Source organism: Trachypithecus francoisi, unplaced genomic scaffold, assembly GCF_009764315.1.
Source record: "Trachypithecus francoisi isolate TF-2019V2 unplaced genomic scaffold, Tfra_2.0 Lachesis_group4, whole genome shotgun sequence".
Lineage (NCBI taxonomy): Eukaryota > Metazoa > Chordata > Mammalia > Primates > Cercopithecidae > Trachypithecus > Trachypithecus francoisi.
In genome coordinates, this window is record NW_022681469.1 from 79,061,191 (window position 1) to 79,079,503 (window position 18,313).

The window sequence follows — 18,313 nt, forward strand, 5'->3', positions numbered from 1 at the left end:
AAATTTTGATCAACTGAACTTTCAAAATTGTACCATTAAAACGTTAGCGAAGGCACAATTTTTATTAACAATTGCAGAACAAATCTATAATAGTTTTTTAAGGTAAACATTCATGGACATCAACACGTTTTTTTCTTTTCTTAAAGAAAAATGGTAAATTGAAAACAGTATGAAAAAATTCTTCTAAAATTCCCAGAGATTTCATTTCTCATAATTCTAAATGACAGGTGAGGAGAAGCAAGGAAAGAATCTCACCCAGGTTCTGAAACCATAGTACATCAGACTACCTCTGTACCTCCCATGGTAACAATTGATCAACAAATGAACACTGCCCTCAGTAATCTAGCAAAGAATATGTTTCTTTCAGAGATTAATGCATTATCTTATTAATTATGTCAATAACTCACACAAAATATAAGTTTATTGGAAATGTAGTTGAAGGATGTTTTGTCTTTTAAAGTTTTTGGGAAATACAGGTTTATGGACATTATCTTTTGAGCATTTGTCCCATAGTACTGAGGGCATGACCTAGGTATTATTGGGAAATCTAAAACTTTCAGAATAAGTCCAATTCCATTCATACTACATTGGCTTGAAGGATTAAGTATTCTTATGTTTCAGGAAAAGGACTCTTTATGCCATATGGTTTGGCAGATAGGTGTAAGAAAGAGAAAGATGTATTGATTGATGCAAGGAACTCTGTTTCAGTCGATATGACAATATGTCAGTCTTTTAAAACTTTAAATAAACTTTTTATTCTGGAATAGGTTTAGATTTACAGAAAAATTATGAAGATACCACAGAGAGTTCCCATATACCCCTCACTTAGTTTTCCCTGTTGTTGACATCTCACATAACTACAGGACGTTTATCACAACCAAGGAATCAACACTGGTGCACTGCAATTAACTACACTGCACGCCCTGTTCAGATTTCAGAGTTTTCCTCTAATGTCCTTGTTCTCCTCCAGCAGCCTATCTAGGATAGTACATTACATTTATTTAGTTGTCATATCTCCTTAGCGCCTCTTGGCTTCAACAGTTTCTCAGACTTTTTATTTTTGATGACCTTGACAGTTTTGAGGAGTACTGGTCAAGTATTTTGTAGAATATTTCTCAAGTGGGGTGTATCTGATGTTTTCACATGGTTAGACTAGGGATATGAGTTTTTGGAGAAATATTAAAAAGGTGATACGCCCTTCAGTGAGATTATATCATATTGAGAGTAGTATATGCTATAAACATGACTTATTACTGATGACGCTGACTTTGAATACCTGGCCAAAGTAGTGCTTCTCAGGTTTCTCCACTGCAAAAGTTATTCCTCCCAACCTTTCTATACTCTACTCTGGAATTAAATCACAAAGCATGACCCACACTCAAGGAGTGGGGAATTAAACTCCACCTCCTTGAAAGGCAAGTATCACATAAATTATTTGGAATTCTTCTGCATGAGAGAGTTGTCTCTTTTCCTCAATTTATGTATCAGTTGTTTATTTATATTAGTATGAACTCAGGAATCTTCAATCTTTTTTCCAAGTCTTAATCAGTGCTATCCAAGAAACATATTTACATTTTTATGAAAGCCGATAAAATTTGGAACATTTTACATGGTGCAGATGAATACCATTTTATGTTGGATATGATAGTATATTCTATGGTTTCCTCAAAATTTATCTTCCTGTTAATGTCAGGCATGTATCTCCTTAGCTTATCATGAATAACCATATATACCACAGACCTTCCTTGTAGGGCTAACAGTGTTGCATTGTAAGCAGAGGCCCCGTAGGTAACTGGCCTTTTCCTACCTTATTCCTAAGATGGTTGCATCTTATAAATAATGTCATTCTTCAGCAAGTGGTATGGAAATGAGATTGTGATGTCATTATTTCCTCTTTAAAGAATCAAGAAAACTCATGACACAAAGAGCTCTTCTCCGTAAAAGGTGAGACTTTTTTTTTAGTAATAGCAAAAATAAAATTGTTCCTTCTTAATTTTCTAAAGAAAGATGGATTTCATTTTCAACATTAAGAGGTAGTTTTAAGAAGCAGTAGAAGTCAGCCTGGGTAACATGGTGAAATCCCATCTCTACAAAAAAATTAGCTGGGCTTGGTGGTGTGCACCTGCAATCCCAGCTACTCTGGAGGCTGAGGTTAGAGATCATCTGAGTCTAGGGAAGTCGAGGCTGCAGTGATGCAGTGAGCCATGATTGTGCTACTCCAGCCTGGTCGACAGAATGAGACCCTGTCAAAAAAAAAAAAAAGAAGAAAAGGAGAAGGAAGCAATAAAAGGAAGAAGAAGAGGAAGCAATAAAAGGAAGAAGAAGAGGAAGAAGAGGAAGAGGAGGAAGAGGGAGGAGGAAGGAAGAAGGAGAAGCAGCAGCAGCAACAGCAGCAATAAAAGGAAACCAAGCTTCTTTTGGAGGGGAAAAGTGCCCAAGAATCTCATAGTTTTACTTCTCATTAGCGAAAGCTCACTGCGTGCTAAAACGTAAATTGGATGAGTGGATCTCATTCAGTTTCATTTGGGAAGGACACAATCAAAACAAAAAACAACTTATGTAGTCTTTACAAGACACTTGAATATAATTCCTTGTCAAGAATTTACCCAATCCCAATTTTCACCCCTACAAAAATAAATAAATAAATAAATTCCTTACAATCAAAGGCAAAGCAAAGGGTAATTGCATCCAGAACAAACCATCAGTTGGCTGACTCTGAACCAGCCCCAGCAGAGAGCTTGCTAGTCACTGCCCAGGCCAGAAAGGGAGTCAGACAATAGAGCATTTCAGAGGTCAGTTAAGGAGACAGGTTCCAATTTAGGACTGCTGCCAGGGATGTACAATCCAGTGTCTGACATCTGGGTTCTGCAACTGCCAAATCTACCCCTTGTGTGGCCACAGGTGTTGGCTATAACTCTGAGGCACATGGGAGAAGGAACAGGGTAATGTCAATGTCATTGTGCATATGTGTGTTTATGTGTATGGTTTTTCTTTTAATTTTTTCAAAAGGTACATAATTTATTTTGTTTTAAAATGAGTGTATTTCTACATAATGGCTGGGAACATTTGGGAGACTAGCAAAGAAGAAGCTTTTGTTCAAGAACAAGGGCAAAACAAAGCTGAATTTTTACACCTACAGGGTACATTGTATGCTAACATGTTGTGTGTGATATTGTTAACTTAGTCATTTGAATAGGCCTTCTCAGGACAAAAATAAATAAATAAATGGATGCCAAAACGCACACAGGCAGTTGGTATAAGATGAAACCTAAATACTCATACTCTTCCTCTAGTCTTCTCCCCTCATCTTTGTTTTGGATCTTCAGGAGAATTTGTGTTTATCCACACATATTTTTGAGCCTGGAACAGACTGTATGCAGTCTTCTATCTCACACTATACCACTTGTAGCCATCAGCTAACACAGCTTAAAACAAGAACACTGAACTTTCCTCTCCTTTTTGCAGGAAACTTAGCTACTGTCTATAAAGCAAATCTGGAAGTTTCTACCTCAGGTAGCTGTTTGAGTTTCCTAACCCTAAAGATGTAGGCAACAGTAGAAGAAATGAAGATGATTTAGAGAATGGAATGGTCCTGGTAAGAACCTTAAAGAACAGATGGTCAGTAGGTTAGAAAAAAAAAATACAGGTCTATATCTCCACAAATTAATTGGATGTTTCTTCCATGTTTTTCCTATTCCATATCCTGAAATTAGAAATTGAACTTCAAGGAGGAGGAGGAATCTACATATTTTATCTTCATATTGAATCCCTTCTAAAGAGAAATGCTTGAGTCCTTGGGCCAATGTCTGTCCTGCTTTTAAAACTAATGTGATCTGCAATGTTTTTTCATTGTATCCTCTATATAATCCACCAGGCAAGAAGATTTCTGACAGGTTATACTTTGTATTTTCTATTACAAAGATCAAAGGTAAATTGAATGTGCTTTTTCAAAGATTAACTCCCATCCCTTATTTCACTTAAGAATCTGTGCTCTGACTGGGCTTGTGCTTAGCACATGATAACTCCTCAGTCAGGATTTGTTGAACAAATGAGTGAACCAATGAAATAAATCATCAAGTTATTTATACATGAGATTTCCCAAAAGCAAAGGAATAGAATTTAAAAACTTTTGTCATTTCTCCAGCCTTGGGAAGAACTGTGTTTGTGCAGTTGAAAATAATGCTTAGCTTACCAGGCCTCTACAAATTGTGCCTTTTATCTGTTTTGGGTATTTTCCATGTTTCTCAGATTGTGTTTTCCTCTGTCCATAATGACTACGTATGTCTTCGTGATGAGTAAGAGCTGATTCTAGACAATACAGTGTATGTTGGTCCAAGGTTGTATCTAGCTGCCAAGTTTCCCTTGTGTGTTCTTGGTTATGGTAGTGTGTATTCCTGTCCCAGAATGAATTAGTCCTATCTGACCTGTCCTTGAAAAATGTTTTCCTTTTTCATTTGCTTGCCTCCAAGCACATTTGGGTATTTTTAAACATCTTGTTTTTTTAAAAAAAAAGATTTTTCCAGGAGCAGTGGTGCACCTTTGTTTCAGTAGTCTCCTGTATCTCTGTCCAACATTTCCTACTCAGCCAGTTCTATCCCTTCATCATATAAGCATGTTTAGCGCTTTTCTAACTCCAACTATCAACTCTTTTTTCCTTCTCTTTAGAGCCAAGCTTCTTGAGAGAGTGGTCTATATTTGTACCTCCAGTTTCTTACTTTCTATTCATCATCAACTTCTGCAATCAGATTTCACGTCCCTCATTAGAACCTCCCCTGAACTGGTTTATACTCGGCCCACCTTTAAAACCTGCCAAATGCCTTAATCTCTCTCTCTCTTTTCTTTTTTTTTTTTTTTTAGACGAAGTTTCACTCTGTCACCCAGGCTGGAGTGCAATGTCAGTGGCACAGTCACACGATCTCAGCTCACTGCAATCTCCACCTCCTAGGTACAAGCGATTCTTCTGCCTCAGCCTCCCAAGTAGTTAGGATTACAGGCATGCGCCACCACACCTGGCTTTTTTTTTTTTTTTTTTTTGTATGTAGTAGAGACAGGGCTTCACCATATTGGTCAGGCTGGTCTTGAACTCCTGACCTTGGGTGATCCACCCGCATTGGCCTCCCAAAGTGCCAGGATTACAGGCATGAGCCACCATGCCCGAACTATCTCTCTTTGAGGCAATTAATCACTATTGATTAATCCTACTTTCTTGAAATTGTCTTCCACCCTTGATGTCTATGACACTTTTGCTGGTTTTCCTTCCCTCTCTGTAACCATTCCATTTTAGACCTTTGGGGACTTGTTTTCACTTCTACTTGTAAAATGTTGGTGTTCTTCAGAATTCTGCCTCTGACTCTCTTCTCTACCTTTTCTTTTCCCTACATAATCATATCCATGCCTTATCTGCCAAATCAATCTTCAGCCCAGAACTCTCTCAAGTTCCATATCCATATACATAATTTGCCATCAAATGTCTCCCTTGACCTTTACTCTCAGCTTCTATAACAGATCACAGTAGCTGCTATTTTTATTTGCTCTACACTCTTTTTCATCTCCTTCCCCTCTACCCACTTTCCTTTGAGGAATTCTGCATCACTTTATGTAGTCCTGGTGGGAGCAATGATACTTATGGCCATTTCTATACCACAAGGTGATAAACACTTAACCTAGCCTAGTCCAGTTATCATCCTTCAACCAATACATAGATGTTAGGAGAAAGAAGCACCTATTTTGCTGGGTTACTACTGACAGCCATCCTTTCCTCCATGTTTCAAAGTCTTGACCATATTATTTGAGGCCCTGGATTACCCAAGCAAGAAACTAAGAATCTATCCATTCTTCTTTCTTACCTCCATACTCAATTGATGATAAACTTTTGTTAATTATACATCTAAAAGATTTGTCTATCAAATGTGTACTCCAGACCTACTACTACTCCTACTTCAGTCCGGGTCTTTATAACTTCACCCAGCTGATCTCCCTACATCCAGTTAAGCCTCCCTTCCATCCATCCTCTACACTAAAGCCAGAGGAAATATGTTAAGAAATACGGATAAATTCCTCAGGGGCTCTGTGGTGTCTCTGGAAAATTGAGGCATTTTAAGGCAAACAAGGGCCCCCCACCTGCCCCTCCAGCCTCTGCAAATGATATTGCAACTCCTATATTCTGTGTTCTTGCCTATTGAGCACTGCCCTGCACTATTTAATATGCCATACCTTATTTAATTATCCTTATATTCTATTTCCTTTCTCTGGAATGCCCTGACCTTCCCTTCTTCACCCAGCTAAATCCTATTACAAGACTTTTTTTCCTGTATCATCTCCTCTAGGAGTCTTCCTTTATTTTTGCTGAGCTGCACTGATGTCTTCGCATGTTTTTGTGCTAACCTGTGCTCCCCTCTTTCAAGGTTCTTGATCCATAGTGTTGTAATTGTTTGTTCCCTGTCTGCTTCATAACTCTGAATTGATACCAACATAGACTTCCTTGATTAACATGATGCCTGACATACCGCATGTGCTCAGTAAAAGTTTGTCCAGTAGGTGAATGATTGAGTCACTATTGATTCAAGGAAATATATGAATTATATATCATCTATATTAGACTAGTAGATGTTGCCTTTGTGTCTGTGTTGGAAGTCTTTAGAAAACCCTTCAGATATCCATATTAGAATATGCTACATTTCCTTAATGCTCCCAAACATATCTTGTATTCTAAATAAATTAACTTCTTAAATTTCTACCCCTTTTGTTTGGTGACCCGTATCAGTGTTAATACAATAAAGACATTTTACATTTATTATAATCTTTCAGACAGTGTTAAATCTTCAGATTAAATTTTTGGGATGTAAGTTACTATGAATCTGTGTATTATTATTATATTATTATTATTATTTTAGAGACAGGGTCTTGCTCTGTTGCTCCCAGGCTGGAGTGCAGTGGTGTGATCATAGCTCACTGTAGTGTCCAAATTCCTGGGTTCAAGTGATCCTCCTACCTCAGCTTCCCCAGTAGCTGAGACTATAGGCACATGCCACCATGCCTGGCTAATTTTTCAATTTTTGTAGAGATGGGATCTCACTTTATTGCCCAGGCTGGTCATGAACTCCTGGCTTTAAGCAATCCTCCTGCTTTAGCCTCCCAAAGTACAAGGATTATAGGCACTGAGCCACCATGGCTGGCTGGATCTATCATAACTTCAGTTTTATTTTTTGGTTTACTTTATTTTTTATTTTATTTTATTTTTTTGAAACGGAGTCTCACTGTGTAGCACAGGCTAGAGTGCAGTGGTGCAATCTCAGCTCACTGCAACCTCTGCTTCCCAGGTTCAAGTGATTCTCCCACCTCAGCCTCCCAAAGTGCTGGGATTACAGGTGTGAGCCACCACAATTAGCTAATTTTTTGTGTGTATTTTTAGCATAGACGGGGTTTCCCCATGTTGGCCAAGGTGGTCTCAAACTCCTGACAAGTGATCCACCCACCTCAGCCTCCCAGAGTGCTGGGATTACAGGTGTGAGCCACGGTGCCTGGCCTTTTTTTGGCTTATTTTAATATCTACCTGGGAAGAACTTTCTTCCTCCTTCTATTAAATTAACATTATTTAATGCCAATTAAATTACATGGCTCTTTTCAAAGCATGGACTTGAGTAGATTTAAATATGTACCATAAAATGGAATGCCTGGTTTGTAATGGACGGTAGCATTCTGTTTTTATGTAATCTAATCTTACTGAAGGATTTGGAAATGTTAACCCTTTTGGTGATGGCCCATATTGAAAGATAAGCTCATTTTGCTTTTGAGGAAAAATAAAAATTATTTGAAGAAGGAAAACCATAATTTCGATTTTTCATGCAATCAAAACAGGTTTTAAAATATTCTTTAACTGGTCCATTTATTTGATAGACAGTTTACTGACTGAATTTAACTTTTTAATTTCTGTAATGGATTATAAGGATTTTGTGCAACATTAGTTAACTGAATTTCTAACGAGTTGGGTTACCACGTTAATTATTGCAGCCTCTAAGCTTTCACATTTTCATGACTCCTCTTCTCTCCCAAGATGCAAGTGCAGGTATACAATACATCATTTTCAACAAATGGAGAATAGTAGCCAATCTCTTAAAACTATGATTTAGCCTATAAAAAGGAAAAACAAAAAACAATCCTGTTGTTGGTTAACAAAATTCTCATTTCTGTTAAGTAAATAACAAGTTGCAAATACTTTGTAACATCAAGAAGTCTTTCATTAGAAAGAGTTTCAGCAAAAATAGTCTCCAGAACTTAAAAGCAAATTCTTTTTTTGTTGTTGTTTCTTTGTTTGAGATGGAGTCTCCTACTGTCACCCAGGCTGGAGTACAGTGGTGCGATCTCTGCTCACTGTGAGCTCTGCCTCCCGGGTTCACGCCATTCTCCTGCCTGAGCCTCCCAAGTAGCTGGGACTACAGGTGCCCACCACCACACCCGGCTAATTTTTTTTTTTTTTTTGTATTTTTAATAGAGATGGGGTTTCACCATGTTAGCCAGGATGGTCTTGATCTCCTGACCTCGTGATCCGCCTGCCTCGCCTCCCAAAGTGCTGGGATGACAGGCATGAGCCACCGCACCCGGCCTTTTGATTAAAATGCTAGGTTAAATTAGTGCCAGGGGTCAATAGTTTCTTCTTTTCCAAATTGAAAGACTACCTGCTGAAACTCTCTATACCCACCTTAGTTTTCCCACCTGAGTAATTTTAAGTGACTCTAAGTTTCTACACTTGGCAATATTTAACTATAAGAGAGTGATTGTAGGAATTAAACCCCCTTTAAGCAACCAGTTGTCTTCTGGGTGTAGGTTATTTCCATTCATGCTTATTTCCACGGGGGCTTTTCTAGTAGATGTTGAGATACACTTGAGGCATGATTTCTTTTTTATGTGGATTGTGATAAAGGCTTTATTTCCCAGTGTAATTTCTAACCACCCTACGGGGCGAGACCACTGGACTTGCTGCTTTTGTTGTGTTGAAGTACAGCAAATGTGATATCCTTCAGCCTGGGTGTGCTTTGTTATGCTTGTTAAGTACAGAGTGCCAGAAATGTGCCCTGAGCATGACAAAACATAATACACAAAAGACAAGTTCTCTATCCTTAGTATTTTTCATTCTAGAGTCTAAAATTACAGGTAGCAGTAATAGTATCAAGTTGACCACTAAAGACAGGTTTGATCATCATGAAATGCCAAGTAAGTGAGCCAGTTTAAATGAAAGTCAGGGAAGGAGGTGATTCAGAGGCCAAGCAATAGTTATTCAGAGCATCCAAAGAAAATTTGTTGGGGCTAGTATTATTTTTTTTAATTACCTTGACTACAATGTGTGATTTATAATTGCAACAAGATATAGAAAGAATGGACAAATGGACAGGGGTGGTGGTGATAAAACAATGCAGGCCGGGCGCGGTGGCTCAAGCCTGTAATCCCAGCACTTTGGGAGGCCGAGGCGGGCGGATCACGAGGTCAGGAGATCGAGACCATCCTGGCTAACACGGTGAAACCCCGTCTCTACTAAAAAAAAAAATACAAAAACTAGCTGGGCGAGGTGGCGGGCGCCTGTAGTCCCAGCTCCTCGGGAGGCTGAGGCAGGAGAATGGCGTAAACCCGGGAGGTGGAGCTTGCAGTGAGCTGAGATCCGGCCACTGCACTCCAGTCCGGGCGACAGAGTGAGACTCCGCCTCAAACAAACAAACAAAAAAAACAATGCAAAGCTACAGCACCTAGACATGAAGCCACATTCTCTTGTGACTAGCCTGGAAATAATGAACTATTGAGTACATGTCTCCTTTTTGGCCCCATTCTCACTATTGAAACTTATTTCCCACAGGGCCCAGTCAAGCCAACCTCTTTTTCACCTACTCATTCCTTACCTCCTTTCTGGTGCCATGTCACACCTCCGTTGATGGTATTTCTCCCTCTTTTGGCCTTATGTCCTGCCTGCTCACACACAAATGCTCACTGCAGCTCTGTTTCCAGCCCCCTCATGAACGTGTTCTCCAGGAATGGCCGACACATGTCATCTCAGATCCCCTCTGGCTCTGGCATTCAGATTTTCCCACTGTTTCTTCCACTTGTTTTCTCACAATATTGTGTGATGAATCTTAACTCTCCAAGTACATTGTAAGATATATAAGGGCGAGCTGATGATTATTTTATGTAATAAAACACATTGCATACAGTAGGTGCTCAATGAATACCTGACTTCCAAACATTATTGGAGTTATTGGATCTCAAATGATTGACCACCTACGTTAGTGTCAAAGGTCTTCAATGCCGAAGTAAGATGTGTTATCACCACTGTCACTGGAGGATGATTACTTTCCCTCCTCCCCACCTCTTTCCCACTCCCTATTTAATTAAATGTGTTCTTTAGTATATGCTCCTTCCCCTACAGCAGATCCTCTCCCAGAGATGCACCTCCTGCCAGCTAAAAAGTTGGCCTACTGTGCTCTTCTACTGTGAACAGATGTACTCTCAGTATTGCCTATCCTTGTTACTTGGATATGGAAGTTTGCTTTTCTCACTTAAAAAATGGTCCTCTTCCTGGAACCAGTCATGTGGAACCCTTGTGATTGAAACATTAGGTGCAAAGGCCAACAACATTTATAAATGAATTTATTTATTTACTCATTTATTTTATTTTATTTTTGAGACAATCTTGCTCTGTCACCCAGGCTGTGCAGTGGCTCAATCTTGGCTCACTGCAAACTCTACCTCCCCGGTCAAGTGATCCTCCTACCTCAGCCTCCTGAGTAGCTGGGACCACAGACATGTGTCACCATGCCCAGCTAATTTTTGTATTTTCGCTAGATATGGGGTTTCCCCACATTACCCAGGCTGGTCTCAAATTACTGGGCTCAAGTGATCCACCCACTTTGGCCTCCCAAAATGCTCGGATTATAGGCATGAGCCACCGTGCCCAGCCTTTATGAATGAATGTAAAAAGTAATTAGCAGCATGAGGACTTCAAAAGGCAGGTGCTTGGTTCATTGATAACTTTGTAGAAACAACATAGTCCCAGTCCTGGGAAGAGTTTTGAAGCTCATGATTGATTGTAGAACTATTTCATCATCATTAGAAATGGTTAAGTGCTGCTCCTTTTCTTCTTTGTCATTTAACAATTTAATTATGTGTCACTTCAGCTTAGGTTTGAAGCATAGCATTTTTTCCATAGGAGGTACTTAATAAAATCTGGATGGATGGATGGATGGGCAGACAGATACAAGTAGGGTTGTATTCATTATACCTGCACCACAGATGGCCACAGACCTATGAACATATCATTTGCTCCTAATTGTATGGTAGGTCTTGATGACACTTTCAGTGTATCCACATACTACTCCATTTCCCCTTGAAATGAAAGACAGTTGACAAAGTGGATGTGATGGGTTGGTATTTAGTGATAGTAATAATAGTTTTTTTTAGCTTACATTTGCTGAGTTCTTAGGTACCAAGCACTGTTCTAAATGCTTTACATATATTACTTATCCTTTAAAACTCTATTATTGCCCAAAGTAGAAATAACCCTTGTCCATCAGTTGATGAATGGCTACATAAAATGTGAAATGTTTATACAATGGAATATTATTCAGCCACAAAAAAGAAATAAAGTTAGAATACATGCTACAACATGGATGAATCTTTAAAACATTATACTAAGTGAAATAAGCCAGACATAAAAGGACAAATATTGTGTTATTCAACTTATATGAAATATCTGGAATTTGCATCTCTATGCATATTCATAAAGATGGTAATTTGATTATAAATTACCAAGGACTTTAGTGGGAGGGATGGCAGTTACTACTTTATGAGTATAGAGTTTCCATTTGGGGCGATGAAAAATTTTGGAAATAGTGGTAATGGTTGCACAACATTGTGAATGTAATTAATGCCACTGATCTGTAACACTTAAAAATGGTTAAAATGGCAAATTTTGTTATATATATTTTACCACAGTAAAAAACAGTTTTGTAAAACCCTATTCCTGACCTAATTTTAATTTGAGTATATCTGGAATGTTTAAACAAATAGGAGTTGTATATACTAACATAATAAGAAGGAGGGTGCTGTGGCATTGGTTCAGGGTCATCCTCTCCTCAAATCTCTTGGCTTTCCCTAGTGACAGCATGACGGCTACTGCAACTCTGTATATTGCATCCGTGTTTAAGGTAGGAAGAGGAGAAGAAAGGAGTGATACCAGTCAAATCTTTTCTTTTATCACACACACAAAATAAAAGCTTTCCTAAAGCCTCTAATAAATTTCCCTCAATATCTTACCAGGTAGAACTGTGCCTCAGGGCTATCCCAAGCTGCAAGGCAAGGGAGGCCAGCAGAATGAGTGCTTGGCTTTTCCAGCGTCTGTAATGGAGGCAGCAAGGACGTGGGTTGGAAATGTCTGTTGAGGAATGAACACCATCTGGCACAGTGACAAGAGACACCGAGAGGTGAAATCACAGTTTCTCAGCCTGAGAGTTGACATTTTAGACTGGGTAATTCTTTGTCATGACAGGCTGTCCTGTGCATTGCAGGATGGTTTGCAGCATCCCTGTCCTCTACCCACTAAATGCTGGTAGTCTCCCATTTCCAAGCTGTGACAATGGAAAATGTCTCCAGACATTTGCAAATGTATTGGTTGAGTGGTGGGGGATTGCCCCAAGTTGAGGACCACGGGGTTAGATGATTAGCTGAAGTTTCATTGCTGATACGTGGTAAATCTGAGGTTTGCACCAGGACATCTGGACTTTACAGCCTTAGTCCTTCTTTGACCAGCCTGTGCAGTTGAACAAATGGTCTTGTAGCTAACAGGAGTCACAGATCAGCTGAACTAAGTTACCATTGACTGAGTTAATTAGGCACCCATGAAATAGTATACTGACCATCTACAGGCCATTCCTGAGTGCTTATTATTTAGCAATAACCTCCTACAATTTAGAAGGAATAGAGAGTATATGATGGAGGAACAGGGATCAAGTCACTGTAACCCAAGTATTCTCAATGGGAACACTGGTTTTGGGGATACCAAAAATATCTTAAATATTAAATGGTTTGTGGCCATCCAAAGCTCGTCCCTACCCAAGAAATCTTATCCCTTAGTATTTAATTCTCTCATAGTATTTAATTCTGTCATAAGGGAGTATTTAAATTAAATTCTTTTTTCTCTTTTGGAGAACAGTAATGAAAAAAAAATTGAGAAATACTTTTGTAGCCTAAGGAAGTAAGTGGAGCAAGGGATATTTTTTAGAGAAGGTGAGAAGTACTGTTTCCTAAAATGAGGTGATACAGTTGTCTAGAGTATAAATGGTGAGTGATTTTTTTTTTTTTTCTGAGACACGGTCTTGCTCTGTCACTCAAGCTGGAGTGCAGTGGCTCCATCGTGTCTCACTGCAGCCTCAACCTCCTGGGCTCAAGTGATCCTCCCACCTCCTGAGTAGCTGGGATTCAGGCATGTGACACCACGCCCAGGTAGTTTCCTTTATTTTTTACAGAGACAGGGTCTCACTATGTTCCCCAGGCTGGTCTTGAACTCCTGGGCTCAAGTAATCCACCTCAGCCTCCCAAAGTGCTGGGATTATAGGCATGAGCCACCATGCCTGGCAGTGAGTGAATTTTCAAAGTCCTGCTGGGTATTTTCATTAGATGCATCCCTTTAGCTGTTGTTAAAGTCACTATTCATCCCAGTTAATTCACTTTCATTCTCTCTATTCATGAATGAGATGTTCAGAGAATACTTGCTTTTTATAAAGGATGAAGTAGACATGGACACTAGATCACTTTTGAGAGTAACTGTGTCTACTTTTTAAATATCTTATCTAAAAATAACTGTACTATTTAGTTAAGATTTCTTTGAGTCACTAAAATTGTAGTTGGGGGTTGGAAGAGCGGACATGTAATTCTTTCTGGACCCTATCTTTTTGACACTTTTTCTCGGTTTTAAAATATATGTGAGATACTAACATTATGGAGATACAATAAAATAACTCATAGCTGCATTTTATATCTATGACTTCATCTGGCTGTGAAGCAGATGGCTCACAGAATACAGCAGCCACTCTTATATTGATAGTTGTGGTTTAAAAATCATTGTAACAACTACTGTATTTGCTAGAAAGGCATGTAGTCCAGACAACATTTTGGCCTAGGGAACTGTTATTAATTCAAATATATGAGGAGTCATGGGATACTTTTAGAAAATATTCATAGCTAAGCATTGGATTTTTGTCTTCTCTGACACTGTAACAAATTCCGTAACAAATTCCTTCTTGCTTAGATGTGGCTGGGATAAAGCCTCCCCGCATTTGACTTAATTGTTTCTGGTCCCAGATATTTGACTTGAAAGTCTCTCTACCTGTTAGCCATTCTTGCAAAAACATAATTGAATATGTATTTTCATCTCTACTGAAACATCATTTTCCTTCAAATCAACTAAATATGCCTCTTCCCCCAATTTGTTGCAGTATTCATTTTATCATACATCAGCTTTTTTTCTCTAAACTGTAGGAAGGGAACTGTCTGATGACAAAGTAAAAAAGCACAAAAGTCATGAAATGCTAGGCTAAGGCTCTCCTGACAATAAGCACCCACTGTGGCCCTTTCTGCAAACCTCAGTACTCAATGCCCTAACTAGTCATCGTCCATCCTTTGTAAGGAAACATTAATTTCTGGTTCCCTGGCTTTTGCATGATTGTGTTCAAATGTTTATTTCACTTTTGAATATTTGGCTCATCTTTTTCTTTCCACCTTATCCCCTTTATTCTAAGGCAGGGTGAAGTTGGAGATGATATGTATTGAGGAAGAAAAATAGAAAAATATATAGTCTCTGAAATTCCCTGGGATTTAAGTTAGTTTCCTTTAGAACCAGGGATAAAACTCTTTGTCTCGATTTATCCATCCCTTTTCACTTCTTAAATATGTTAAGGAATTCTTACATCTCTGGTACTGGCCTTTGGTATCCAGTAAAATAAATGGAGAGATGCTCAGTAAATATCTTTTAAGTGGGTGTACTAATAAATGTTCCTCAAAGTGTTTATTTTATTCCCATGTCTTATATCATTTGACAGAACCACACAATTTGGGTTCTGTGAGATGGATGCTAGTGCCTAGGTGATATCGTTCCGGTTAGGATTTCCTATAGGCATGTATCAACAGAGCCAAAGGACAATTGTTTTCTCCAATAAAATAGAACTTCATTTAAGCACATAAATACAGGCATAAAGGAACATTCTGTGTAATTAAGAGACACAGGCCGGGTGCGGTGGCTCACACCTGTAATCCCAGCACTTTGGGAGGCCAAGGCGGGCGGATCACCTGAGGTTGGGAGTCCAAGACCAGCCTGACCAACATGGAGAAACCCCGTCTCTACTAAAAATACAAAATTAGCCGGGCATGGTGGCACATGCCTATAATCCCAGCTACTAGGGAGGCTGAGGCAGGAGAATCGCTTGAACCTGGGAGGCGGAAGTTGCGGTGAGCTGAGATCGTGCCATTGCATTCCAGCCTGGGCAACAAGAGTGAAACTCCATCTCAAACATGAATAAATAAAAAATAAAAGACACAATAGAGAGCTCAAACTCAAGAAATTCATATGTCTAGGTGTAGTTAAATGCCTCACTAACATTCAGCCATTCTCAGTCACTGTAATCCAAACCCAGTATTTCCCTGGGCTTAAGCAGATCCTGACTTGTATATAGAACTTTCCAGGGCTTGTCCAACTGAAGCTCTGTGGGTACATTTCTAGTAAGCCTTTCATTTCTCTCTAATAACAATGATCTTTGCCTGCTGGTTTTCAATTCAAAAGGGGAAAGAAACCTATTTGCCATTCCAAGACTAAAGATATATTTGCTTTCCTAAAGTTGTTATTCTCTCATCTAACTTGAAACATACAGAAAGTCTATAAAAGGTGATACCACTAAACCTAATCAAAGAGGAATTTCCCTGCCACTTCTAAAATCCCTACATCTTCTGTATCTGCTCTAAATTCAGTCTGCCTTATAATTCAAGATTCATCTAGTTCAAATAACTCATTCTTTCATAACATTACATAGTATTAAAGCAGAAATATGAGATTTTTTTTTCACAGCGTATTGTCATGTTTATAGTACATTTTATCTACTAGAGTAATCTAATAACTTAATACTCTCTTAAACACAGCTTCTTGTAAGCACATTGAAACCTATCCTAGTAAGCCCTTCCGAAGGAAGTGACAGCAAAATTCCCCAAAATATTGCCTGCTGGGAAAGTTACCTAAAAGTTTAGTTGTGAGGAAGTTGACATTGAATGTTTCTCAGTTTAGACTGTGCTCCTTTCTAGAGGCTGCCCCATATGCATAGCTGGCAGAGAGGGACATGGACAGGCGTTAGAAGTAGCTCCAGCCACTCAGAATTGGAGGTCTTGATGGGATTGGGGGTGGAGTTGGGGGGAGCAGTGAGAAAAGGAAGCATAAACTGTGGTTGATTTCATGCTCCTCTGGCTTGCCCCTCTTACCCTAGGCACAGCCCAGAGATGCTGTGGCAGGGGTGGGAGGCAGCTGGATAGATTAAGAAAGGCCTTTTGTCCCTTAGATTCTCTAACAGACCATATTTGAGATGACAGATGCAAAATAAACAGGCATGACTTTAGACAGGTCCAGAATGGTCTTAATATCCTGAAGCTTATTCTTATTCTTATTCAAACTTCGTGTTTTAATTGTTTGGAATATTTAGACAGACTAGGTGGAATTTCATCCTTTGTATGTTTTAAGGAGGGCTTCGCTCCTCTCTTTACCACCCAACCCCCACCCAGTAAAATACTGAACTTTCATTTTAATCCATAACACTAAATGCTTTTGTGTTTTTCTTTCTTCAAAGTTTGTCATTAAGAATGTCTACAAGGAAATCATGGAAAATAACAAAATCTCCCCCAAATTGATTTTTTATGTGTTGTTGGAAATAACCATATAATTAAAAAAAAAAAAATCTTCATTCTGGGAAAAAAAATCTGTCCAAAGATGTGGAAAACCTCAGCATTAAAAATAATATCCTAAGTAATCCAAACGGGAAATTAACTTTCACTTTGAAGGCGTTCACTAGCACAAACACTAAAATAATGAGTAAACTGTTCTCCTGAGAAAATGCCAGCTGTCACCTGCTGCCTCCCACTGGGCTCCAGGTCTAACGAGCCTTGCTCCCTGCCCTAACTTCTGACTCTGTGTCAGGAGACTTTTCTGAAGGACATTTTTTTCAAGCAATTAGAAACAATCTATTGTGGGTCAGGCGCGGTGGCTCACGCCTGTAATCCCAGCACTTTGGGAGGCCAAGGTGGGCAGATCACCTGAGGTCAGGAGTTCGAGACCAGCTTGGCCAACATGGTAAAACCCTGTCTCTACTTAAAAAAAAAAAAAAAAAAAATTAGCCAGGCATGGTGGTGCGCACCTGTAGTTCCAGCTACTTGGGGGGCTGAGGCAGGAGAATCACTTGAACCTGGGAGGAACAGGTTGCAGTGAGCCGAGATTGTGCCACTGCACTCCAGCCTGGGAGACAGAGCGAGACTCCATTTCAAAAAAAAAAAAAAAAAAAATCCGGATGCGGTGGCTCACACCTGTAATCCTAACACTTTGCAAGGCCGAAGCGGGTGGATCACCTGAGGTCAGGAGTTCGAGACCAGCCTAGCCAATATGGTGAAACTTCATCTCTACTAAAAATACAAAAAGTTAGCAGGGCATGGTGCTGCGCACTTGTAGTTCCAGTTACTCAGGAGGCTGAGGCAGGAGAATCACTTGAACCTGGGAGGCAGAGGTTGCAGTTAGCCGAGATCGCACCACTGCACTCCAGCCTGGGTGATAAGAGTGAAACTCTGTCTCAAAAAAAAAAAAAAAAAGAAAAGAAAAAAGAAAAAGAAACACTCTATTGTGTTGTTAAACACCAACATCTCTTATGGTCAAATCACTCAGAATTGGCCAATTTCCCTATTAAGTAAAACTGTCATTGTTATTAAAACATAATAGCAAAGCAAGGCACTGTGGAGTACAGAGGGTGTTTAAGTTGATGATGCGTATTTTACGACCCTCCTTAGGGGCAAACATGATGACGTATCCATTTACACCCACATACAGGGAGTAGTCTCCGAGGGGGTGGGTTTGTTGAAAATTTCAGAGGTCACCTAGGGCCTATGAAATATCAATAATTTCACTTTTAAATTTTATAGTAGATTTGCAGGTATGTGTAATATAAGCAATTTAATTATTCATTGTGTATAATGTAACACATTATCATATACAAGCTAAAAGTTAGAAAAAACAAAGGTCCTGAGCAATATCTTT